Below are 23259 nucleotides of genomic sequence, written 5' to 3'. Positions count from 1 at the left end.
GTGGTTTCTTTCCCACATCTCCAATAAAAACCAATGATCTGTGTGAGAGCCCACAGCACTGTGATTGCCCCTCTCCATTCTGAATTGCAGGTCTGCACCCCAGCTCCCTGCTTTATAGCTGGCAGGCTCAGTTTTTCTACTCTTTCCCCTTTTCCTTATTTCTGCCTCATTTTCCATATGACTCCTTACATGAAGGTGTCCACAGCAGGGTGTTCAGACCAGTCATCGTGTGTCACAAAAGCTACTCGACCACTTGTGGATTCCTAAGGGGCAAAGCTCCTCTCGGGGAGCAGTGTCAAGTCTGAGTTGATGCAGCATGTGCTGGTGTTGAGTGGAGTGTGCAACTGAGTGGTCTGAGATCTCGGCCTCCTGCCCCTCGGGTCCCTCCCCCCATCAGCTCCAGCAAAGACCAGAGAATTGAAAGGGACTACGGGGTCCTTACCTCCAAGGATTCTTCAAGGATCCTTCAAGGAGTTGATGATTAGTTTTAGGAAGAATGGAAAAGCATTCAAAGAAAGGAATAAAGCCTCCATTGTTAAGTGGCTGGTGCCTAGATTCCAGACCTTGGTGTGCCTAGGCCCCTCTGCCTGTCACCATAACTTCCTGACTGCCAGGCCTGTGACTTGTGCTTGGTCATGTTAACTATTGATATTTTTTTTTTTGCCCTTATCTTAATTATTTGACTCACAGACTCCCAAACTATGTCTGATTTTTGGCTTTGGAGAGGCATTTAGTCGAAGCAGGTGACTAGAGGCAATTGATGGGACTTGCCTGATATTCACCCGCATCCAAGCATGATCGGCAACCTGTAGATTCTAGAGAAGGCGTGATATTACAACCCTAAAGGATGTCACCTGCAGTCCTATAGGATGCATATCTGACAGACTTTAAAATTAGGGTAGCACCTGTCCTTAAAACCAACAGTAACTCTACTAAACAGAGACCTTCCCCTCTACACACACCCCCTATCCCCATGTCTGAGACATCCACAGTCTTCACTTTGAAATGTTTCCTTGGTTTTCATCCTAAGTTGAATTGTTTGGGAAGATTCAAAGTGGACCAGTTGAGCTGTGTTTGCATTTTTCTGGAGCATGAAAAATAGTGTTTCAGTTCTTACATGTAGAGGGTTGAGGCAGCAGATGTACAGCCTGGTTTTTAGACTGTAGGTGGAATTGGCAGCACCAGTAGTGAGAGAAACAGGCCCCAAGCATGTGAGTGGTGGATGAGCATTCCGTGCTGTGGAGACAGAATAAATCCGAGACACCACAATGTGGTTTCCTTCCCATGCATTTCTGACCACTCCCCATTGGGTGGGAAAGAGCTTTTGTTTTTCTACTGTTGGGCCTCTCCTTCCATCAACTATGTAGCCAACTGGCTGAGATCGCAACTTGCAAAGCTGGCTGGGGTCCTGTTGTTGGTATCCTGGCAGGAAAGCGATGTTTGTTGTAATTGGGCACCTTAGCTGTTCTTCCATCTGGCCATTTCCTCCTGTCTCTTATTCTTCACCTTGTTTTTTGGGGAGTCAGCATTGCTTTTTATATAGGAAATGAATGTTAAATGTCCGACGGCAGTGAAACAGCTCATGCTTTGCTTTTTGGCTTAGAGGGGGGACGTTTAGGGAGTCAGTAGCAAGAAGCTTTGCCGTGGGGTCCACAAGGGGTTGGGATAGATGGCTAATGCTCTGAACCAATCTCTCACTTGTTGGGCACCTTATTGTGCCTTAGCCGTAATGAGAGACTTCAGCAGGTGGGACACAGAGCCTGTGTACAGGACTGATCATGGTTCCGCTAAATCTGCTGCCCCAGCAGCAAGAAAGCTCAAAGAGTGGCAACTTATTACACTACCTGGTTCTGTCTCCTTCCTCTGAGAATTTCTTTGCCACAATCAAAAGTGGGGAGAAAAAACACCAAAAACTGGACGGGAACTAACATTTATTGAGCACTTACTATGGGCCAGGCATTGTGAAACGTACTTCATAGTTAGTTCACTTTATTTTCACTGTTGCTTATCATTCCTTCTCACTCCTTCTCACTCCAGCCCTGTAATTTAAATTATGCTGTCATGATTTAAAGATGAGGAAATGGAGGCTCTAAGGAGTTAAGCAGCTGGCTCAGGTTAATGGTTTCTACCAGTGGTGATGAGAACCTACACTCAGGATCTAAACAAGGGTTCCCCGAGTCCAGTTAAAACCAGTACACACCACACCTTGAGAATGACTTGTGTTCCACTGGGGGCTAGAGACTTAAATTCTCCAGCTGAGAAGCAATTAGGCTTCCAGCATGGTCTTTTAATACAGAATGCAGCACATAGGCAGCGGTTCCTTGTTCTTTCCTTTATTGCCATGTAGTAGTAATGTCAGAGCTTTATTGGAATTGTAAAATAGTAGAAAGACAGCATCTTGTCACCGCTGTAATCTAGGGATCCGTGCAAAATGAACTCAGTTTCTGACCATTTTTCCCTCTCATGCCCTTCCCAGATGAGCCTACACACTCTGTGTGTCCTGTCCTTTAGCCCATGACAAATAACATAGCTGATGAAGTTATGCAGGAGCTATACCCTGTTCACAGAGAAGAGTCTGTGAGAGTTAGACTCTGCCTCTCCAGCAATTTCACAGAAACTGGCAGCTTTTGAAATTTTGTTTTCCTTTAAACTTGAGAAATGTCCTTAATGCTTTCTTCCTGATACTAGTACATTGTAGACCTGATCTTCTAAGCCAAACGGCCGTTTTATGAGATCCTGGAAGCCTGTTGGTGGTGTACATTCTTCTTTCTCAACAAAAGGTGTCTCCCTGCACTTCCTCCAGCCAGTAGGTCTGGTCAATAAATCCATCAAAGGCCAGGCCAGTCTGGACAAAGCGTGTTTCACACCTTCCCCAATGGGAGGAAAGGCAGCGCTTTAGAGCTCAGTGGGATGGAAATTACTTTTCTTATCCAGCTCTGGAATAAAAGTGTACATCTATCTGTTTTCATTCTTGTCTGACTATACAGCGGTCAGGAGGTTACTTACTGTTCCTTCGATAGCCAGTTGGTAAATACCCACGGTTGGAGGTCAGGAAAGAGTTCCATCTGTGCCCAGTGAATTCAGAATCACCGACTAGTGGCAGGCAAGAGAGAGAAGTGCATGCCAGGGGGCCTGCGTCTCTTTCCTACAGTTAGGCTTAAGTGCCGTTGTTCAGGCATAAGTGAATGGGAGGTTTGTGCCTCCAGTTACAAGGCCAGGGAGCAGAGAGCCTTACTTTGTCCTGGCACAAGTCATGGCTCTTGGACTGGGATTAGGAACCTCTGCAATTATGCAGATGACTTGCAAAGGCACCAGGAGATATTTCACCAGGTCCACCAGCTGAACAAACACTCGGGGAGCTGACAGTGCCAATAACTGCGTTGTAAGGTCTGTAGCTTTCGTGTTGAATGCTCATAAAACACAGAACTGTGTCACATATTTTAAGGAGATCTTCTGACAGGGGTGATTAAAAAAAAAAAAAAACAGGCTTTATTGCTCAGATCAGCACATAGACTACAGACATGATTTTCTTCCCCAGATTTCCAACTGGATGTGTTTCTGTTTGCAGTGTTGGTGAGTCCTGGAAAGGTGAGTTGGATTTGTTACTTTTCTTTTTTAATGACCATTCTGAATATGGAAGAGTTAATCAGTTCACAGGGAGCTTGTTCATTCGTACCTCACAGTGCTTTTCCCCACTAATGTCATTGGAAGCACCGTCACCATCCTCTTGGGATCCTCCCTGAAATGGTCCTGCGAGGGAAGGCTCCTCTACCGCCTCTGGTTTGTATGCCTTCTGTGTACACCCAGGGTTTCCTCAATCTACAGTTAGTAGCAGTTACTTTAGGGGTCCTTTTAGTTAGGTTAGATAATTCCCCAGACTCGTAAGACATAGTTGAACCTAAGTTAAAACGGAGACAGCTGTATCTTCAGGAGACCTTTTCTACAAAATTCTATCACCTTTATTTATTTTTCCTGACAAGAAGAAAAGGAGAGGACACACCAGAATTGCAGTCTGTCTCTTTGTACCTGGCCAGAAGGTGGATTCTGGTCTGCCTAACTTTTCTCTGGGAAGATTTAATCAGCGTTCGCTGTCAAGGAAGAGAAATGTTCTAGCTTTGGTGAAGACACTTTGTCTGTGTTGATAAACACTGTTAAGGTGACGTTAGGCCCTGTGTGAGAAAGCGAGGGGAATACTTTTTTTTATGATTAGAATACAAAGAGACAGATTTACTAGGGGCTCTGCTGGGCTTTTTCCTCTAAACTCCCTGATTCAGCGGGCAGTGCAGTCATGGGTACGATGTTATGTGCTGTTGTACAAGTGAAACCAGCGGATTTAATGATTCTCTGCTTCTGGGTCATAATTCTTGGGTAACAGTGAACGTTTGAAACCTGCAGCACTTCTTTATTTTCTTTTTCTTAAGGTGGCTTTATCTGGGTGGTGCTGGTGGATTGGTTGGTTTTTTGTTGTAGGATAGGGTTGGGGGGTTGACCTTGGATGGTCTTCAAAAGGGGACTAAAGGGAAGGAAAAGGAGAAGTAAGCAAATACTGAAAAATGAATGACTTGGGGAAAAGTATTAAGCAGACCCTTTTCTTCTTAGAAGCACCTTAAGTTTCATTCGTTGATGGGAAGCTTCCCCCTGAAACCAGCTCCTGGCTGTTTCCCCTCCTTCTGCTTGGGCTCATACTGGCCACATGTGCCCCACGTGTCCCCATGGCAGCCCTTGGCTGTGTGGGCTGGCCCACTTAGGGCGTCAGGGACAAACTCTGCCGCAGGCAGGCGCATGAACGGGCCTGGAGGGAAGCCTGGGTGTTAAAGGCCATGAAATGATTTTGTTTTCTGAGTTCTCAGTTGCCCCAGTTCTTCTCCCTCACCCCCAACTTTACTAACGTAAAATCAACGAGTGTAATGATCTATAAAATTGACAAAATTGTGTGAAGGTGTACAACTTGATGATCTGATATATTATGCATTGTGAAATGATTACCACAACCCAGCCAGTTAACACCTCCATCTTGACGTCACAGAGTTGCACCCCCTCCCCCCTTCTTTGGCAAAAACACTTAAAATGTACTCAGCAAATTTTAAGCATGTGATATGATACAGCATTATCAACTGTGGTCACCATGCTCTACATCACAGTGCCAAAACGTATCTTAGAATTGGAAGTAGGTGCCCCATTTCCTCTATGCCCCCACCCCCTGGCAATCATCATCCTAATCTCTTCTCCTAGGGTTTTGACTTTTTAGATTTTACATGTAAGTGATGGCATACAGGATTTGTCTATTTCTGGCTTATTTCACTAAGCATAATATACCTCCTCTTTCATTCATGTTGTCACAAATAGCAGGGGTTCCGTTTTTATGGGTGAATAACATTCCATATGTATATGCCAAAAAAATGATTACCATACGTGTTAAAAATTCATTCATCTATTGAGGGGCACTTTGGGTGTTTCCATGTCTTGGCTGTGGTGGATACTGCTGCAGTGAACATGGGAATAGAGATCTCTTTGAAATAATGATTTCATTTCTTTTGAATATATTCCTAAAAGTAGGATTGCTGGATCATATGGGAGTTCCATTTAATTTTTTGAGGAACCTCCATACTGTTTTCCATACTGGCTGAACCCATTTACATTCCCACCAACAGCAGACCAGGTTCTCTTTTCTTCACATCCTCACCAACACTTGTGTCTTGTCATTTGATGACAACCATTCTGACAGGTGTGAGGTGATATCTCATTACAGTTTGATTTGTGTTTTCCCAATGATCCAATTTTTTAATTGTATTATATGGTGTTTTGCTATTGAGTTGTATGAGTTCTATATTTTGGATATTAATCCCTTAGCAGACATTGGTTTGTAAATGTTTTCTCCCCTGCTGCCGGTTGGGAGATTGCCTTTTCATTTTGTTGAAGTTTCTTTGCTATGCAAAAATGCCCCTCAGGTGGCCTCCCTTCCCCTGTGACCTTGAACAAAGCCCTGCAAGGGCCTGTCTCTGCTTCTTCCTCTCTTTGGCATGAGATGAGACTAGATCAGTGGTTTTTCAGATGTTTTAATCTATGGAACCTTTTATGCACATGAAATGTTGTAATCTATCCTAATAAAAGCAGTTTTACAAAATCTGACCTATTCTCATTTAAGTGTGGGTGAGGGACCCAGAGTTGCCCCTACCCCACTCACGTCCCCTTAATCCAGCAGCCCTGTGGGGCCACCTCCATTTCAACTTGATAACAGGCTGACGAAATGCAGAAAGTTTCATTAAAATGCGGGTGATTTTACCTTTGTCAATCCTGAACACCATGTATTTTACAAATTTTAAGTCAACCAACCTAAAGTGGCTTAATCCATCATAAACTTGAAAGCACCCATCATTCTTCTCTTTTATATGCCCTGTTGCTTGTAACCAGAGTATTTTTAGCTTTGCCGCTGTTCAGTGATGTGCAAATGAACGTGGGTGATGAATTCTGTAAAGCATACCCACCTCAACATTTCACAACGATGCCGGCCCTTTGTGCCCTCCCCCTCCTCCTGGATTCCAGAACCGCTCTAACCCTGTGCTATACAAACAGCATATCAACTTTCTTAACCTCTGTATTGATCATGTCAGTCTCCTCCAAAAAATAGCTGCATTGTTTGAAAGACCAAAACTCAGCTCCTGATATCGACTTGCTGAATGTTCCATAATTATTTAATTTCCCCTCAAACCCTATTCCCCACTTCCTTCTAATACACATTCGATTTCGGTAAGTCATTCTCTCCCCAGTCTCTGCCTCTAGTTCTGTGGTCATGCTCTTTGCCCATCTCTCTCTTTCTTCCTTTCCCTTTAAAGACCCTTTATCCTTTTTGTTGCCTACTGATCTCCTCTATAGCTCCCCCTTCCGGTCCCTCCATGCTCCCCCTTCTGCCTCCCAGGGTACTCGGCAAGGAGGCAACGTGGTGTGGCAGCAAAATTACACTGCAGGGAGACCACGCTAGGGCTACAATCCTGGAATTCTCCCACTTATTTGCAAGATGTCCTTGGCCAACCCCCTTGACCTCTTTGGGTCTCAGTTTCCTCATCTGTAAAATGGGGTGGTTAATACCTCCCTTGCCTACCTCACCACACAATTGTAATAATCAAAAGAAGAATTATATGTGAATGCACTTTATCTAATTAAGCACTCTTCATTTTTCAGTTTTGCTCTTAAGTAATAGTGGGGCATTATTATCCCTTACTGTCCCCTCCTATAGCACTTGTTTTAATTATTAATCAAACTCAACCCTGTACTCACTGTTGTCATTTTATGCGTGATATCTAGTATGGGCAGTTCTTTACGTCAAAGATTTTTCTTTTATCTTTTTTAAATCTTTTTTAATGTTTTATTTTTTTAAATTTATTTCTGAGAGAGAGAGCGAGCGAGCGTGAGCAGAGGAGGGTCAGAGAGAGGGAGACACAGAATCCGAAACAGGCTCCAGGCTCTGAGCTAGCTGTCGGCACAGAGCCTGATGTAGGGCTTGAACCCACGAACTTTGAGATCATGACCTGAGTCAAAGTCGGACTCCCAACCAACTGAGCCACCCAGGCACCCAAGGTTAAAGATGTTTCTTAACTTTATTTTTTTTTTTTTACAATTTTTTTTTTTAATTTATTTCTAGGAGAGAGAGAGAGAGCGTGAGCAGGGGAGGGTCAGAGAGAGAGGGAGTCACAGACTGAAACAGGCTCCAGGCTCTGAGCTGGCAGTCAGCACAGAGCCCAACGCAGGGCTCGAACCCACGAACCGCGAGATCATGACCTAAGCGAAAGTCGGACGCTTTCGTCCCAGCCACCCAGGTGCCCCATAGATGTTTCTTAACTTTAAAATTTAACAACAGTGCAACTTTACAGAGGTTATCACAGTGCTGATCACATATTAGGTAGTTCGTGTGCATTTATTTAATGGAAAATACTGAAAGTCAGACTTTGGAGAACCATCCATTTTTGGTGTGCTGGCAGTAGAGGTCACTTAATTATTAGAAGGATACTTGAAATTCTGGCATCCTCCCATAACAAGACAAATTCTAAGGATTTAAAATGGATATGGAAGTTCTTAGAAGCAGGGTAAATAAGTTATCCAAGTGAGATAGTCTTTTGAAGATTAATTGAAGATAGAACTCCATTCTGGGACCAGTCATAATGAGGCTGGCAGTCAGTGCTTGGTCAACATAGCTTTTTGAAAGCTCTGAATGCTCACAACAAAGAGGGAGAAAGTTCCAGTGAGGGAGACTGCCACCTGGTCTATCAGAGTTGTACGAAGATTCACTGAGGGGGCTGTATCTCTGAAAGAGCAGAAGAGCGAGTGCCGTTAGTGTCTCAGTAAGTAAAGGGCAAATACTTCTTCATGGAAGTGAAAATGATTTCATTTTGAATCATTGGGGAATTTAACTTTTTTTTAAGTAAGTGGAGTAACTTCAGGAGGATAAGGTAAACATGCTGGCATAAACTCTTAGGGAGCAGGGGCATGTGGCATCCCTTTTACTATACTGGAGACTTAATTTGAAGTGGGTAAGCTGGTGATTAGTAAAACTTGATTTTCCTGCCTCCAAGCTTGACTTCCCTAATGTACCTGATGCTTCTGGAAGAACTGAACTTGTTGGCAGTTAAGTCTTTCTTTCTTTCCTTCTTCCTTCTTCCCTTCCTTCTTCCTTCCCTTCCCTTCCCTCCCTCCCCTTCCTTCCCCTCCCCTTCCTTTCCTTCCCCTTCCCCTTCTCTTCTTTCATTTGAGAGAGAGAGGGAGAGAGAAAACATGAGTATGGAAGAGACAGAGAAACGGAGACAGAATCAGAAGGAGGCTCCAGGCTCTGTCAGCACACAGCCCATTGTGGGGCTTGAACCCATGAACCATGAGATCATGACCTGAGCTGAAGTTGGGTGCTTAACTGAGCAACCCAGGCATCCCTGGCAGGTGAAATTTCTGAGCCAAGAATGGAGACATAGGAGCTATCAAGCATTAGTAATCCTCAAAATACAAGGTTACCCAATTCCTAGTTTAGGATATGGAAACAGAGCATCAATATGATAGGCCACAAACCTAAGTGCACCCTTTCATTTACTCTGGGGCTATCTGCAGAAAGTCTCATCCAGCCTGCTGCCTTTTTTTTTTTTTTTTTAAGAGAAAATGTTTTTCCTGAGGCATTTCCTCTACTTAGCCAAACTAAATGTGTCTAGATCTGTTCTTTTCAGATTTGCTTATTTCTGGCATCCTCCCTGCATGGTTTCAGCATAAATAATATGCTTTCCTACCTACTACAAGCTGTAGGAATCACTAGCATTTTAGAAAAGTGATGGCGTTAGAGTTAGTAACACTGTATAATCCATGGTTTCCATAGCAACTGGCACATGTTTGCTGTTTTACATGGACTGCCTTCATCACTCTATTCAAACCACTTTAGGGCATGGACCGTGTCTTAAGGTTTTATTTCTGGTTCCTCATATGGTGCACAATAGGTGTTCAAGAGTGCTTATTAAATGAATTAAGAAAATAAAGTGAAATAAAAATGAATAAAATAAATTTTAAAAGCGTATATATTTTTGTGTGTATATATGCCTATGTGTATATATATATACATTTCCCTTTTAAAAGCTTATTTGATAGATACTTTCTCAGCTAAGAAAAACCTCCAAAATAAATGTGGATTGATGATGTCAAAACAGAACACTTCTAGTCCAGTGCTCCATGTAATTACCCCCATGAAAGGAAGCCAAGTCAGTGAGGAATACATTATGTGGCCACGCTGCAGTCGCAGAACATTGCCACATTTTCTTAGATTTTTCCTGCAGGGCCCAGTGAACCCAACCCAAAGGAATTCTTCCAACTCTCCTTTATGAGCTACCATTGCCTAAAGCTGTAGAAAGTTAAACCAAAGCATAAGCAGGGGTAGCAATATTTAACTATACAACCACCTAGCAGCCCTCATTTAGCTATTAGATTCCTGAGGTTCTGGAATTTTCCTTGAAGGGTTTCATAACCAAATCAAGCTTGTTGGAATATTGATTATTCCTGCCACTGCTTTTTTCCTCACGGAAGCTCCTGATTCGATGTAAGGTTGATACTTCTGTAAGTCAACCTGTCTCTTATAGAGACTTGAGCCTTTAACTGTTTTCATGGTCAGAAATCAGATGATGTTTGCTGTAAAGTATGTCCTGAGAACTGACCATGTCTTTCCTACATTCTCATTTAAGTGTAGTTTATAATGTGCATATCCCCATGCAAGTTTTTTTTCCCCTTATTAAATCCTTTGTCTCATAAAATGCTCCTTAAAATGTGCCTTTCACACCTTCTTTCTTCATTTCACAACATTCCGCAAACATTTGGAGCCCTGCTCAGGGCAAGCCAATTGCTGGAGATGAAAGAGTAGACGGCTGCTGCCTTCAAGTAGCTTGAATTTGGTGAGAGAGGGAGGTAGGATCCTCACTTTGTGCCCATGTTCCTCTTCCCATTGAAGAATCTGACTACGTGGTCAGAATGGTTACGTGCGCTTGTGGTGCATTCAGGGATTAGCCTAGCGTTTTTCAATAGACCAATGAAAAGAAATCATTGAGAATAATTAGGGTCCAAAGCTTATTCTCACATTAACCTGGAAAAATAGCAGCAGTGATTGTCATCTGCTGAGATACCACCCACGGACAGAGAGTGAATGTTCTAGGCAGGCCAGGCCTCCCCTGAGCAGGACCAGGGAAAGCTCTAGAACAATTAGAGCAGCTCCCTGGGCTGGTTCTTAATTTGCCTAATCACACTCACTTCGCTGGACTCTGCTTTTGGCTTAGGGAGTTTTAGGGAAAGAAAGAAAAAAAAAAACAGGGTTTGGGGAAAGAGAAAGGAAGCAATTGGGGAGGGAGAATTCAAATTCTTCTTTCTAGTAGTCCAGGATTTGGCAGAAAAGGAGAATGACATCAATGACCAGGAGCGGATTTGGAAAACGGGTCCTTTGAGTCTTGTTTGGGTGAGAATCGTTGAGATCACAAAAGGAAGCAGCTGGCAAGTTCTGGAAACCTTTTTGTGTTAGCCCAGAATCTGAATAATGCACTAAATGGAGTGTAGTGCATATATTTAAATATTTGGGTACAATTGGCTGTTATTTCTTAGCCTGCTCTGCCATGGGCCCATGACTTGATACAATTGCTTTTAAGTGATCGTTTTCTAGATGCTAGAAAGGCATTGTACAGAAGAGGAGAAGAATCCTAGCATACCAAACAGGGAAAATGCAGAAGGAGACCATTTCAAACCAGAAATGCATCACATTAAGCTGTCTTCGAGAAGTTTTGAAAGTACTCTAGGGTGGGGATTAAAATGGAGGAGTTTAGAATTGGAGCCCAATTTAAATTTTATCCACGATTTACTTTGTAGTCTTGGGCAAGTTACTTATCCTGTCTTTAAACTTTAAATTCCTTGGCTGTCAAGTGGGGATGACAGCAGTGCCCACCTCACAGGGATGTTCTAAGAACTAAATGAACTAGGGGAGCCTCGGTAGCTCAGTCGGTTAAGTGTCTGACTTCGTCTCAGGTCATGATCTTGTGGTCTATGGGTTCAAGCCCCGTGTCGGACTCTGCTGATGGCTCAGACACAGATTCTGTGTCTCCCTTTCTCTCTGCCTCTCCCTTATTTGTGCTTTGTCTCTCAAGAATAAATAAATGTAAAAATTAAAAAAACGAACTAAATGAACTAATGGTGTTAGGTACCTGACACCCATAGCCTTCAATGGATGTTAGTTTGGAAAAGGAAGTCATACTGCCTAGGGACACATGGAAAAAAAACAGCAAGTCGTTGGAAAGTCAGATCTCTTAGAGCAGGAACTTTATTTTAGGGACTGAAGCAATGGCTGTGAACCAAGGTGCTCCATAAATATTGATTGAATAACTGAATAAATGTAGTTTAGAGTGTTTAAGTTGGGTTGTTTGATGAAATTAATGGGCATTTTAAATGAATCAATTATAAGGGAAATAATGGGTGAAAATTTCAAGTGTGGCAAAGGGTAGTTTTGGAACTTTTATACAGGAAGACGTTGCTTCTCTCATTGCCCATCAGGGACACAGAGTTTGATTCCCTTTTCTTTCCTAAGACCAAACGATTTGGGGGAGCATTTTTGCAACGTGCTAGATGGTCTCTTCCTGGGTGCGGATTCCCGGTTCTTTTGCTCTCCTGTTTGGATTGTGTTAAGAGGGAACACCTTAGGAGTGAGAGAAGCACACGTGTAAACTACTGATGATAAACACTCTTCTCCCACCTACTTCCAGAGTATGACAATTTAGTTTCCCGTTGTGCTGGAGGGCAGAGCGTCAGAGGTGCCACGTCATGGGGTGTTATCTGCAACACCTCTCTCTCATATGTAAGTAGGCCCCCCTTGGGGTCTCTGCTGAACAAACCAGTCATAGGCTACTTGGTTCTGCCCTTGTCTGTGGGCAGTGTCTTCCTCTGGTCCCTGGGGTTGCAGGCTCTTGCACAGAGGGTGCGGAAAGGATTGGCATTCTCCACCTAACCTTAGCTTGAAGCCGCTTCTTAGACCAGACGTGATGAACAAATACTGCCTTTGGAGGAAGGTATACAAATTTGCCAAAGAAAGGAATGCAGTTCTGGGACCTCCTAGCTACAGGATTATGTAATCATTCAACACTAGTGAAGTTGAAATTATGAAAGTCACTTCCATTTGAGGTGCAGCTAGTTAGCCTAAGGAAAATGGTGACAGGGGATGTGTTGTATAACTTCTCAGGAGGTAGCCCTGGAAGGCTGGCTCTAAAGAGAGTTTTAAACACACCTCTGAGATGTTACTTACCAAGTCACTCACTTGAGGTCATTGTTGTTTATTTCCTTTTTACAATGAGGAAACTGAGGCACAGGGAGGTTAAGTGGCTTGTTCAATGTTAGGACTATTAACACTTGATTACCTGTAAGGAAACTGAAATCCTGAAAAATAGCCCAGGTATGGCAAAATATTTAGCTTGCCACTCAGCTGAAGAGCAGAAATTTCCCCCTTGCTCTAAGGGCACAAAGAACCATTGCTTCCTTTCCTAGAAGCAAGTCATAGTCCCCTCTTACCATGGAGACTTGATGCTACGGGCTAAGAGAAAGGCTTCCCAGGCGGCTGCCTCTTTTCTACTTGAAAGCCTGAAATCTGGCATCTCAGAAACTCTAATGGAGTCACAGGAGATGAGCCATTTCTAATATTTCAAAGAGCCTAATAGAAATTGTTCACTTACAGGCAGTAAAACAACATGGGCTAATAAGTATATAAAAACATTTTGTTTTGCATTTGTCAAAATTATATATCGTTAATAATTCAGTTATCTTGTATGGGTCAGATACTTTTCATGTCAATTGTACACTTTTAATCTTAAAAGTGTGTAACTGTCTTCTACATGTGGTATCTAAACATGGAATCTAGGGTCTGGAATAGGAGCAAAATAGAAATGCACGTTGGAGACGGAAACATCAGCCCCTATTGGCTGGTAGTGCAAAAAATATGTTGCTTGTAGTCACCCACCACAATATACTCAAATGGCTAGCATGCTTCTGCAAGAAGGCAGTGCGTCCTGTATGTTTATCTATCTTCTTATTGCAGATCACTATGACTGTATTCTTACTAAGGTCTCAGGAGGAGACCTCTTACTAATGGAATTTGTAAAATATAGTGGGGACGGTGAATTTTCTGGTGTCAACATCCCACCACATGATACGTTTCAAAGACGAATAAAAATGCTGTTTTGTATAATCTCATCTTTGGCTTTTCCAAGCCCATGGTCCGATAGACAGAACTATTGAACTTTAACTAGATGGTAGGTGCTTAATCACAAACAATAGAGCCAACTGAACTCTGTTTAAATTTTGAGTAAGTTATTTATGTGGGTAAAAAAAATCAATAAAATGAAATCTACTCTGAGAAGTCTTCTTCCTACTTTTGTCTCCTTATACGATTTTTTAAAATGTTTATTTACTTTAGAGAGCCCAAGTGGGGTAGGGGCAGAGACAGAGAGAGGGAGACAGAGGATCTGAAGCAGGCTCTGTACTTACAGAGCCCAATGGGGGGCTCAAACCCATGAACTGTGAAATCATGACTCGAGCTGAAGTTGGACACTTAACCGACTGAACCACCCAAGTGCCCCTTATACTATTTACCCTGTTCCTTCACCAAGAGTTCATCACTCCTATTAGTTTCCTATAAATTGTTACTGAGTTATTTATGCATATATAAGTAAATGCATGTAGTAATTCTTTATTTCTAAAAAAGAGACAGAGAAAGAGAGAACACGTGCATAAGCGGGGGTAAGGCAGAGAGAGGGGGAGACAGAGAATCCCAAGCAGAATCCGTGCTGTCAGCACAGAGGCTGATGCAGGGTTCGAACTCATGAACCCATGAGATCATGACCTGGGCTGAAATCAAGAGTCTGATGCTTAACCAACTGAGCCACCCAGGCGTCCCCATTTAGTAATTTTAGTCTGTTTTCTCTCCAACACACACACAAAAAAGTCATGATATTCATATCTCTATATCTTCCTTCCATATATGTGTGTGTGTATACACATGTCTATCGATATATTGATAGATAGATCTGTATCCTAGAGCTTTCTTCACAGCATCATACAGAGAACGTCTTCATTTTTTTTATGACTGTGTTCTGTTTCATTGTGTATGTAGAGTGTTAAACACAAACACACACACACACACACACACACTTTTTGATGGACATGGATTGTTTCCAATCACTTGATATCATAGTGCTGCAATGACTATGGTGACAGTGTATCATTGTGCATGTGTACAAGCTCTCTATTGAAAAAATTCCAAGAAGTGAGATTTTGGGTAAAGGGTAAAATACATTTGAAATTTTAATAATGTTACCAAATTGCTCTTAAAGGTTATCCTTCCAGCAGAAATATATGAAAATAACTGATTTCCCATGGTTTCCTTAAAAGACAGTATTAGAAAACATTTTTTACCTATAAGGCTAGTCAGAATCTGAAAGTTTAAAATATACTTTTGGTTTGCATTTCTCCTATTTGAAAAGATGCTTAACTTTTCTTCTGGTGTTTAAAGACCATCTTATTTATTTTTCTATAAAATGGCTATGAATGTTTTTTGCTTATTTTTCTGTTAGGTTACTGATAATTTTCTTATTGATTTCTAGTAGCTCTTTCCATATTAGCAAGATTACCCATTGTTTTGTCTGTGACGTAAGTTGACAAAAATTTTTTCCAGGTTGTTATTTGTTTCTTAGGGTATTTTTTTGTCATATATAACTTATCACTTAATGTAATTGAATATATCAAACTTTAATTTTATACTTTATACTTTCTCAAGGAAGTCACTCATATTTTGTTTTCGTACTTCAAAAGTTTATTATGGAAAATTTTAAGCACATTAGAGAAATTAGGGTAACAGCAGAAACTAGAGAAAATAGCATGTTAAGCTCCACTACCCATCCTCCGGCTTTATCAGTTAGGAATATTTTGCCTGTTTGTCTTATATTTTACCTATTCTCCCATCCATTTTGAAAATATTTAAAGCAAACCCTAGACAACATGTTTCCTTTTTAAACGTATCAATATTTATCAGTAACATTTAAGGATTTTGTGGAACATAACCTTTATATGATTATTACACCAGTGAGTCCTTATGATTACCTAATGCTGGGCTCTGTTCAAAATTTTCTCTTGTAGAACTTTTATGGCATTGTTTTTTGTGTGCATGGTATAAAGTATGTATCCAGTCTTGTCTTTTTCCCCTGGCTATCCAGTTGTCCCAACTCAGCTTCCTAAAGTAAAACCTTACCTTACTGGTCTGAGGAGCAGCCTTCACCACAACAGATTCCCATGTGCATTTGAGTGTATTTCTGGATTTTCTGTTCCATTTGTCTAATGACTCATGTGCAAATACCATGCTGCTTTAATTATTGGAGCATTAGAGAATGTTCTAATGTCTATCTAGATTAGTCATTCCCTAAATGAAATATCATCTACTCCAAATCATGCTCTATAAAAATAGACATCAGACTTCAGCTCAGGCCATGATCTCACTGTTTGTAGGTTCAGACCCTGCATTGGGCTCTGTGCTGACAGCTCAGAGCCTGGAGCCTGCTTTGGATTGTGTGTGTGTGTGTGTGTGTGTGTGTGTGCGCGCGCCCTTCTCCAACTCACAGTCTGTCTCTCAAAAATAAATAAAAACATTAATATGAGTTCTCTTTGGAAATACATCCAAAGTATTTAGCAGGGCCAAATCATAATCATTTCTCTTCCTTTGAAATGTACATATCTGCTATACTCTGTCTTCATCCTCATAAAAGCCTGGAGAATGTTAAGGTGGTCAAATCATGGGGAAAAGGCCTAGATTCAGAGTGGGTGGAGATACTGAACCTGGATCACTGCTTTATGACTTCATTCCCCAGCAGGCACCCTTAATAACCTTTGGCAGAGCCCATAACCTTCTCATCTCCAATTTCCTCTTTATAACCTGCAGATGAGCACAGGGCACTTACCTCTCACAAGGATGTATGGGAAAATTAATTAGTTTCAGATGGGAAAGTTCTTTGATGATGAGTCATGTGATATAGTTAGTGTGCTAATTTGAGTCTGCACAGCCATGGCTTGGGGTAACAGCCTGCTGCCCAAACCCTGGCATTGGAGGGTGAGTGGAAGTGAAGTCAACCTCATTTATTCAACACCTATTAGCTGTCTACCCTGTGTGAACAGTACCAGGCAGTCATGGTGGGTGCTGTGTGCATGGAATGTGGGTGGGTGGGTTGCCAAGGAGTGAGAAGCCTGAAATGCAGGCACTGTACTCGTTACTAGAGTGGTTATTACCCACAGTGGTATACAAAAGCCCAGAATTGCAAATTTGGACTAGAAGTCATCTATGCCATCAAAAGTGTGAGGTGGACATCAGTTACAGTGGGCTCCCTTTTCTGGTATACTCCGAATAGTAAGTAGGGTCATTGGTGCTTCCTCAGTCCCTCACTTTGCAGATGCTACCCTTGCCACATCCCTAAGCTACTCTTCTCCCTTAGATGCTTTCAGTGAAGGGGGTCTTTGGATCTACTAACAACAAGGAGCTAGAAAAGACTACCTTTTTTGGCCTCTTTGACTTCTGTTGTTGCATGCCACTGTTTTAAAATCTATATTCAAGGTGTACTTTATTTTAAGTACAAGGTAAAAGGGACTATTTTAGGCATTATCACAGAACACTTTCTCTGCCAGTAAGGAGTTTTATGGTCTGGAAATTGGTACAGAATATGGATGAGATCTCAGTGTACATTTTGAGCTGAACTTTTCCTCCACCCTCTTTCAGTTGTCCTTGAGTGAGGGTAGGAAGGAATGGAAGAAGGGGTGGGGGGAGAAAGTTAGGAAAGGTGGGTAGAAGTAACCTTGGAAGATGAAGTAAAGGGCTTTTCTGGGCAAATGAGGCTACCAGCAACATTATCCCAACAACAAGGTTTGGTATCACAGAAGATGAAAGGTTACCAGGAGCCTAACCAAAGGGGGCATTTCAAGAAAATTTTTTCAATGAGAAGTCTATTGTCATGTAAAAATTAGTGTTGTTTCTCAAAATGTAAGATCTTAGGAAGGAGACTATAGGGTGAAGCACCATTGCATCAATATGGGATTCCAGTTTACAGTGGATTTATTATAGTCAAGTACACTACATCTCTGTGTAGATATTTATAGGTACCACAATGCAATAAGAGGTACTATAATGCAACCTGAATGTACTAAAGCTTCAGAACTATGTCCATAACAATCTGTATTTTCTTTCAGCTTTTTTATTGAAGTTCAAGAATTTTGCCTATTTATTTATTTATTTTTAAAGTTCATTTTTGAGAGAGAGAGAGCATGTGCACACACACACGAGCAGGGGAGGGGCAAAGAGAAAGAATTACAAGCAGGCTCTGCTCTAACAGCTCCAGGCTTGAGCCCACAAACTGTTGAGAACATGACCTGAGCTGAAATCAAGAGTTGGATGCTTAACTGACTGAGCCACTCAAGCACCCCTATACCTCAACTTGTTTAATGATATTCTTCAATGACGGTAGAAGCAGAAAAAGCTGAATTTTGATGGGCTTGTGATATTTGCATGAGATTATAATGTATTCTTTAGCTAGATTTGTCTAATATTTATATTCTTTCTAAACCCTTCATTCTTACCTTGATTGGTTTATAGCATAAATTCAATTGTTGCTGTACTATAAGCCAATAGTGATACTCGCTCTTATGTTCTCCTAGTAAAGCAGTACTGTTTATTCACTCCAGCTGTTCCTAAAATAAGTCTGCTATAACAATAAGCCAAGGTCCAAAGTGACTCTTGGTATTTTAAGACTAGATTCAAGGCCCAGTCAGGGACCTGGCAAGGAGATGGCAAGGGCATATTCAGTCTGATATAATTTGAGAGAATTAATAGGGGGTTGTTTATAATGGCCTGGCTAGCTTTAGGAAAACCTGCAGGAGATAGTACCAGACTCCAGAGTTAGCAACAGAGAAGTTATTTCTATTATGTAGGCCTTCAGGACAGGACCGAGAATGGCCATCAGAACCCAGGAGAAGGTAGCTCTGGAGTTGTCCACCAGACAGGAGCTGAGGGATGTGATAATAACCAGGCAGGGAGTGAGTCAGGGAATAGGTACCCCAGTCTCAGTCTCTTCCCATTCTCCAACCTCCCAGTTTCTGCCATGAGCCAAACCAAATTGGAAGCCCATGGGAAAAAGAACTGTGTGAGTGGCCTTTATAACTTGGCTTCCCAAGGCACAGAGCATGGTGGAGAGGGATGGACGTTGGGTCTCAAGGGGCAAAAGTGAAACCTGCCAGGGTTCACTCCCCTTACATCCTGCAAGGGTAGCTTGGGAAGATGGTCATAGCATTTTTAAAATCTGACATAGTGTGTGTCACGTAGCACGTGAATATACCAGGTTGTAGTTGGGTGGACCTTCAGTTGCTGCAAATAGAGTTCTTACAGTCTCCACATGGTTAACCTAAAATCTATACAAACAAGTGAAATGGAAATTCTATTGGTAGAGAAAATGAAAAGGGTTTTTTTTCTTTTCTTTTTAATATTTATTTTTGAGAGACCAAGACCGAACACGAGCAGGGGAGGGACAGAGAGAGAGGGGGACAGAATCTGAAACTGGCTCTAGGCTCTCAGCTGTCAGCACAGAGCCTGATGTGGGGCTCGAACCACAGACCGTGAGATCATGACCTGAGCCAAAGTCAGACACTCAACCCACTGAGCTACCCAGGAGCCTCTTTTTTTTTTTCCAATTTATTTTTATTGGTAATGCCTACAATTGTGTGAGACCTTTAGAAACTTTAGGCTTATTTACAAGTAAGGACTAAATCTTGCTGTGCCCAACCCAGTGCTAAGCAAGGAAGGATATGGTCTAATGTCTCCAAACAAACCCAAGCTTTTTCAGAGTAGATCTAACCCACGGGCTGGAGCAGACATCGTAAGGCTGAATGAATGAGAAATATTGGAACTAGGCCTTAAAAGAGGAGTGGCCAGTACAAGTAAGGATGCATTTGAGAGCACAGAGCCTGTTGCTTTTTAAAACAGACTTTGCGAGAACTATTGCCTCTTATGTCAATAAAAAGAATGCCAATTTATCAGAAAGCAGATAAATGAAATGCCCAACTTGGGCCTGTTGTTCCCACATATGTTCTAGAGTAGTCTTCCTACAGTTGTTCTTCAGGGGAATTTTACATCCTTCTCTCATATATGCTCAGACAATCACAGAATTTGAGAGTGGAAAAAAACACATTTAATTTCAGTCTTAAGTTGAGTAGGTATTGCATGATCTTAATATTTTCCAGGAAGTAATCCACAGAAGAAGAACCAAACATAAATCTCTACATTTAGCTTTCCAACTGATTTAATAATTTGACAAAAACAGCAATGGGAAGGGACTTATTTCTTCTCCTTCAATTTTCATGACTTTCTGCAAAACAGATATTTAATATCTCTATTTAATGGATAGGGAAACAGAGTCTCAGAGAAATAGAGGAATTTGCTAGAAAGAGTAGATCGAACAAGTGGCAGAGTCAGGATTCTCACCTAGGCCTGGGTGCCTACAAAGGCCATTTTCCCCCATTATACTAGACAGCATTTACACTTGACTTTATCCTTGTGGGACTGTGAACCACTGCTTAAATGCAGTTTTTCATGTTGCAATTAAAACACTATTTAATGCACATAATTTTTCGGTTTCCTCTGGGAATATGAAATTATGCACATATATATCTTTATATATGTACATTTCCTTCTGCTCCAAGTGGTAATAGTGACAATTTATAGAGCAAGTGACATGCTGTAACTTTGTTATATATGCAGAATGCAGAAATTTTTTATTAGGATAGCTTTTATAAGCTTGTCAGCTTCCAGAGAGTTCTTTGAATAATCTGTCCTGAATTTTGTGACTATGCAAAAGTCAACATGATAGTCTTTTGCCATAGCACATAGTTTATTGTTGTTGGTTTTTTTTAATGCCCTCCTGTTTTCAGAATGAAGCCCATTAACATGTCCTTTACTTGTGTGATATATTTTTAGCTGTAGACTTGAGAATAAAGTTGAGCTCCTGGGGTCTCTATAAACAATGGTCACTGACATTAAACTCTAGTACAGAAGAAAGATGACAGGCCAAACGCATAGTAACAATTCTGCATCCTGAAGCTCTCCCAATTGAAAGCTAACCATGTGGGTCCTGGAAACAGCTGACATGATTGGCAATACAGTCTTTTATACAGAGTTCTAGGGACACTTGACTTTAGACAAACCTGGCACCTAGTTAGCACTTAAACAGTCAAGTCATTCAATAAAATATATCTATGCATGTGTATATGCACACATGTACATGTATGTATATGAGTGTGTGTATATGCATGCACACATATCCAAATGAATTTATTGTCTAAGATTTCTGTTTTGGTATAGACATTCTCTCATGCTAGAATATATACAGAGAGATTCAAATGAGAAGGACATCTGTATGAACACTTTATTTTTCTGGTCCCTTTTCTATGTCAGCTGAGACTAAATGAAGTCAAAAGTCTTGGCCATCATCTATACGCTGACTCTGAAAGCTAAATTTTCTCAGTTGAGATGTGTGTGCCACATATTAGAGAATGCATGCTCGGCATGAAACGTTCCTCCACTCAACAAATGTAGAATAATGGATTCTTAGCCAGCTGTTGGACATTTCAGCCTAGATTTCTATTATGAGAGCTTTGATTGGTTATTAAAAGAAATGGGTTTGGTAAAGCAAGCAAGGATATGGAACATAAAAACAATGTCTTCTATGCCCAGCCTCTGTTGCTGCTCGGTTTATGTCTATGTAGTTCTGCCAGTGGAATTGCTCATTAACAATACCAAACACCTGTGCACCCACAGCTTTCCTGCAGAACTTCCGTCCACTTGTATCTTTCTCTCAAATTTAAAGACCCCCATCTCCTATGGAAAAGAAAATAATCTCTCTCATTTGCCTCCTTGACAGCAGAAATATCTCTCTAGAATTAATATTATGCCCTTGGCTTTATTTTTATTTTTTAAAGAAATGGCCAATTGAAGGATGCATTTGGAGCTCTTTGAAACAAATTTCAGGCATTATCCATATGTTGTTTGGTGCTCTCTGTATGATAACACGTAGAGCCCATTAATTTGAGAATTAAGTATCAGGAAGAGTTTCCTTTTACCAGATAATGGGAATATGTGTCCCATATGCATCTCCCTTAACTCCTGAGAAGTACAAAGTGAAATGTAACACACAGCAGAGGTACACAATGCATGGAGGTTTAGTGGTTCTGATCTTTACTCTTTCAGGGTTTTTACTCTGTATTTTGAGAGCCTTAGTGTATAAGTGACTCAGCATAAGCCTCCTAAAAATCGTTTATGGATACAAACTGGGCAAAAATTATTTCACCTATGTGAAGGATCCTCTCGAATTTAATCAGTTAACATATATTTATTAGGTTCCTACCATTTGTCTAAATAGTTCAATAAAACATGGCAGACCAATCTGGATTCTTTTTAAAAGGAGCACATTTTTCAATTCCTAATCATCTAAGCTTTTTAATCTTGTTCATGTGGAGTTCTTAACCTTCTCCTCTAGTGTCATTAAAGCCTTCTCAAAAGAGATGTAAACTCATGTCTTTGACAAAAATGCAGCTGAAAACCCATTACTGGGGAAGCGTTTTTTAACATTTTTTTCTTAAAATTTGAAACATTTAGAAAGTTGTCTTTAAAATTGATCAGACTGTTTTTTACCCAAATTGCACATTTATTGCCCCGTATTAACTCATGATTAGATTTAAGGTTGATTTCCATAATAACAACATTTTAATATTAGCACTGTTTTTAGATATTATTTTATCAGGTTGCGTGTAGTAGAAAACATCTTTAGCACTGCAAAATGTACAGCCTTAGGCTTAGAAATGAAATATTCATTTCTGTAAAGTTTTGATTCTGTGATTCATGAGATTTTTAAAGTTTTTATCCTTCTAAACAGTATAGCAGGAATCTGAAAAAAGGGAACACTGTATTACATTTATGACTTTTTATGGTGTAACTGGAATTCTTCATTAATACTCTTCTGTAAAAATCATAAAATACTAGAAGGGGAAGGAACCTTGGCAGTCATTCAATCCAACTTTTCATTTGCAAGATAATTTCTGAATCCCCTTTAGAAATTAGTGCATAGAACTCCATACTGTTTACCAGATTTGGCCCAGCTAGTATGTAATGGAGTTGAACAGTTATATTCCTTAATCTGATCTCTGTTCTCCTGCTAATGATATCTGAAGAAGCTGGGAACGAAGGTAGGGTAGAGGAAACAGGCACTTAACATTTCTTTAATACTATGTAAGTAAAAGGTGCTTTACCTATGTAATTATACCCAATCCCGACAACAGCTTAAAAATTTATCTACATGGCTCTAAGCCTCACTTATCTTATTGACAAATGGGGACAGTATTTCTTAACTCTTTGGTCACCTGGCTAATAAATGTAGAAACCGAATTTATAGTTTTCATAAAAAATTGAAGATGACATGAAGAAATGAAAAGACATTCAATGCTCATCGATTGGAAGAACAAATACCTTTAAAGTGTCTGTACTACCCAAAACAATGTACACATTGAATACAATCCTATCAAAATACCATCAGCATTTTTCACAGAACTAGAATAGACAATCCTAAGATTTGTGTGGAAGCACAAAAGACCCCAAATAATCAAAGCAGTCTTGGGGGAAAAAAAAAGCCAACTGGTGGCATC

General features: G+C 40.9%; 1 protein-coding gene across 2 annotated transcripts in view; it reads left to right on the top strand.

Annotated features, from left to right (window-relative positions):
- LYPD6B (LY6/PLAUR domain containing 6B) overlaps positions 1-23259 on the top strand; it is a 181203-nt gene that overhangs the window by 141056 nt on the left and 16888 nt on the right. The window contains exon 3 of one of the 2 annotated variants that reach the window (XM_077767838.1): positions 3539-3588. The exons of the other annotated variant lie outside the window; for it this stretch is intronic. The gene's annotated coding sequence lies outside the window, so the exon portion shown is untranslated. The remainder of the gene's footprint in view (positions 1-3538; positions 3589-23259) is intronic. 2 annotated transcript variants of the gene reach the window in all.

The sequence above is a fragment of the Crocuta crocuta genome, unplaced genomic scaffold (genome assembly GCF_008692635.1).
Source record: "Crocuta crocuta isolate KB4526 unplaced genomic scaffold, BGI_CrCroc_1.0 scaffold154, whole genome shotgun sequence".
Taxonomy (NCBI): Eukaryota; Metazoa; Chordata; class Mammalia; order Carnivora; family Hyaenidae; genus Crocuta; species Crocuta crocuta.
Note: the sequence above shows the minus strand (reverse complement) of the source record. Positions and strands in the feature narration are given on the sequence as shown.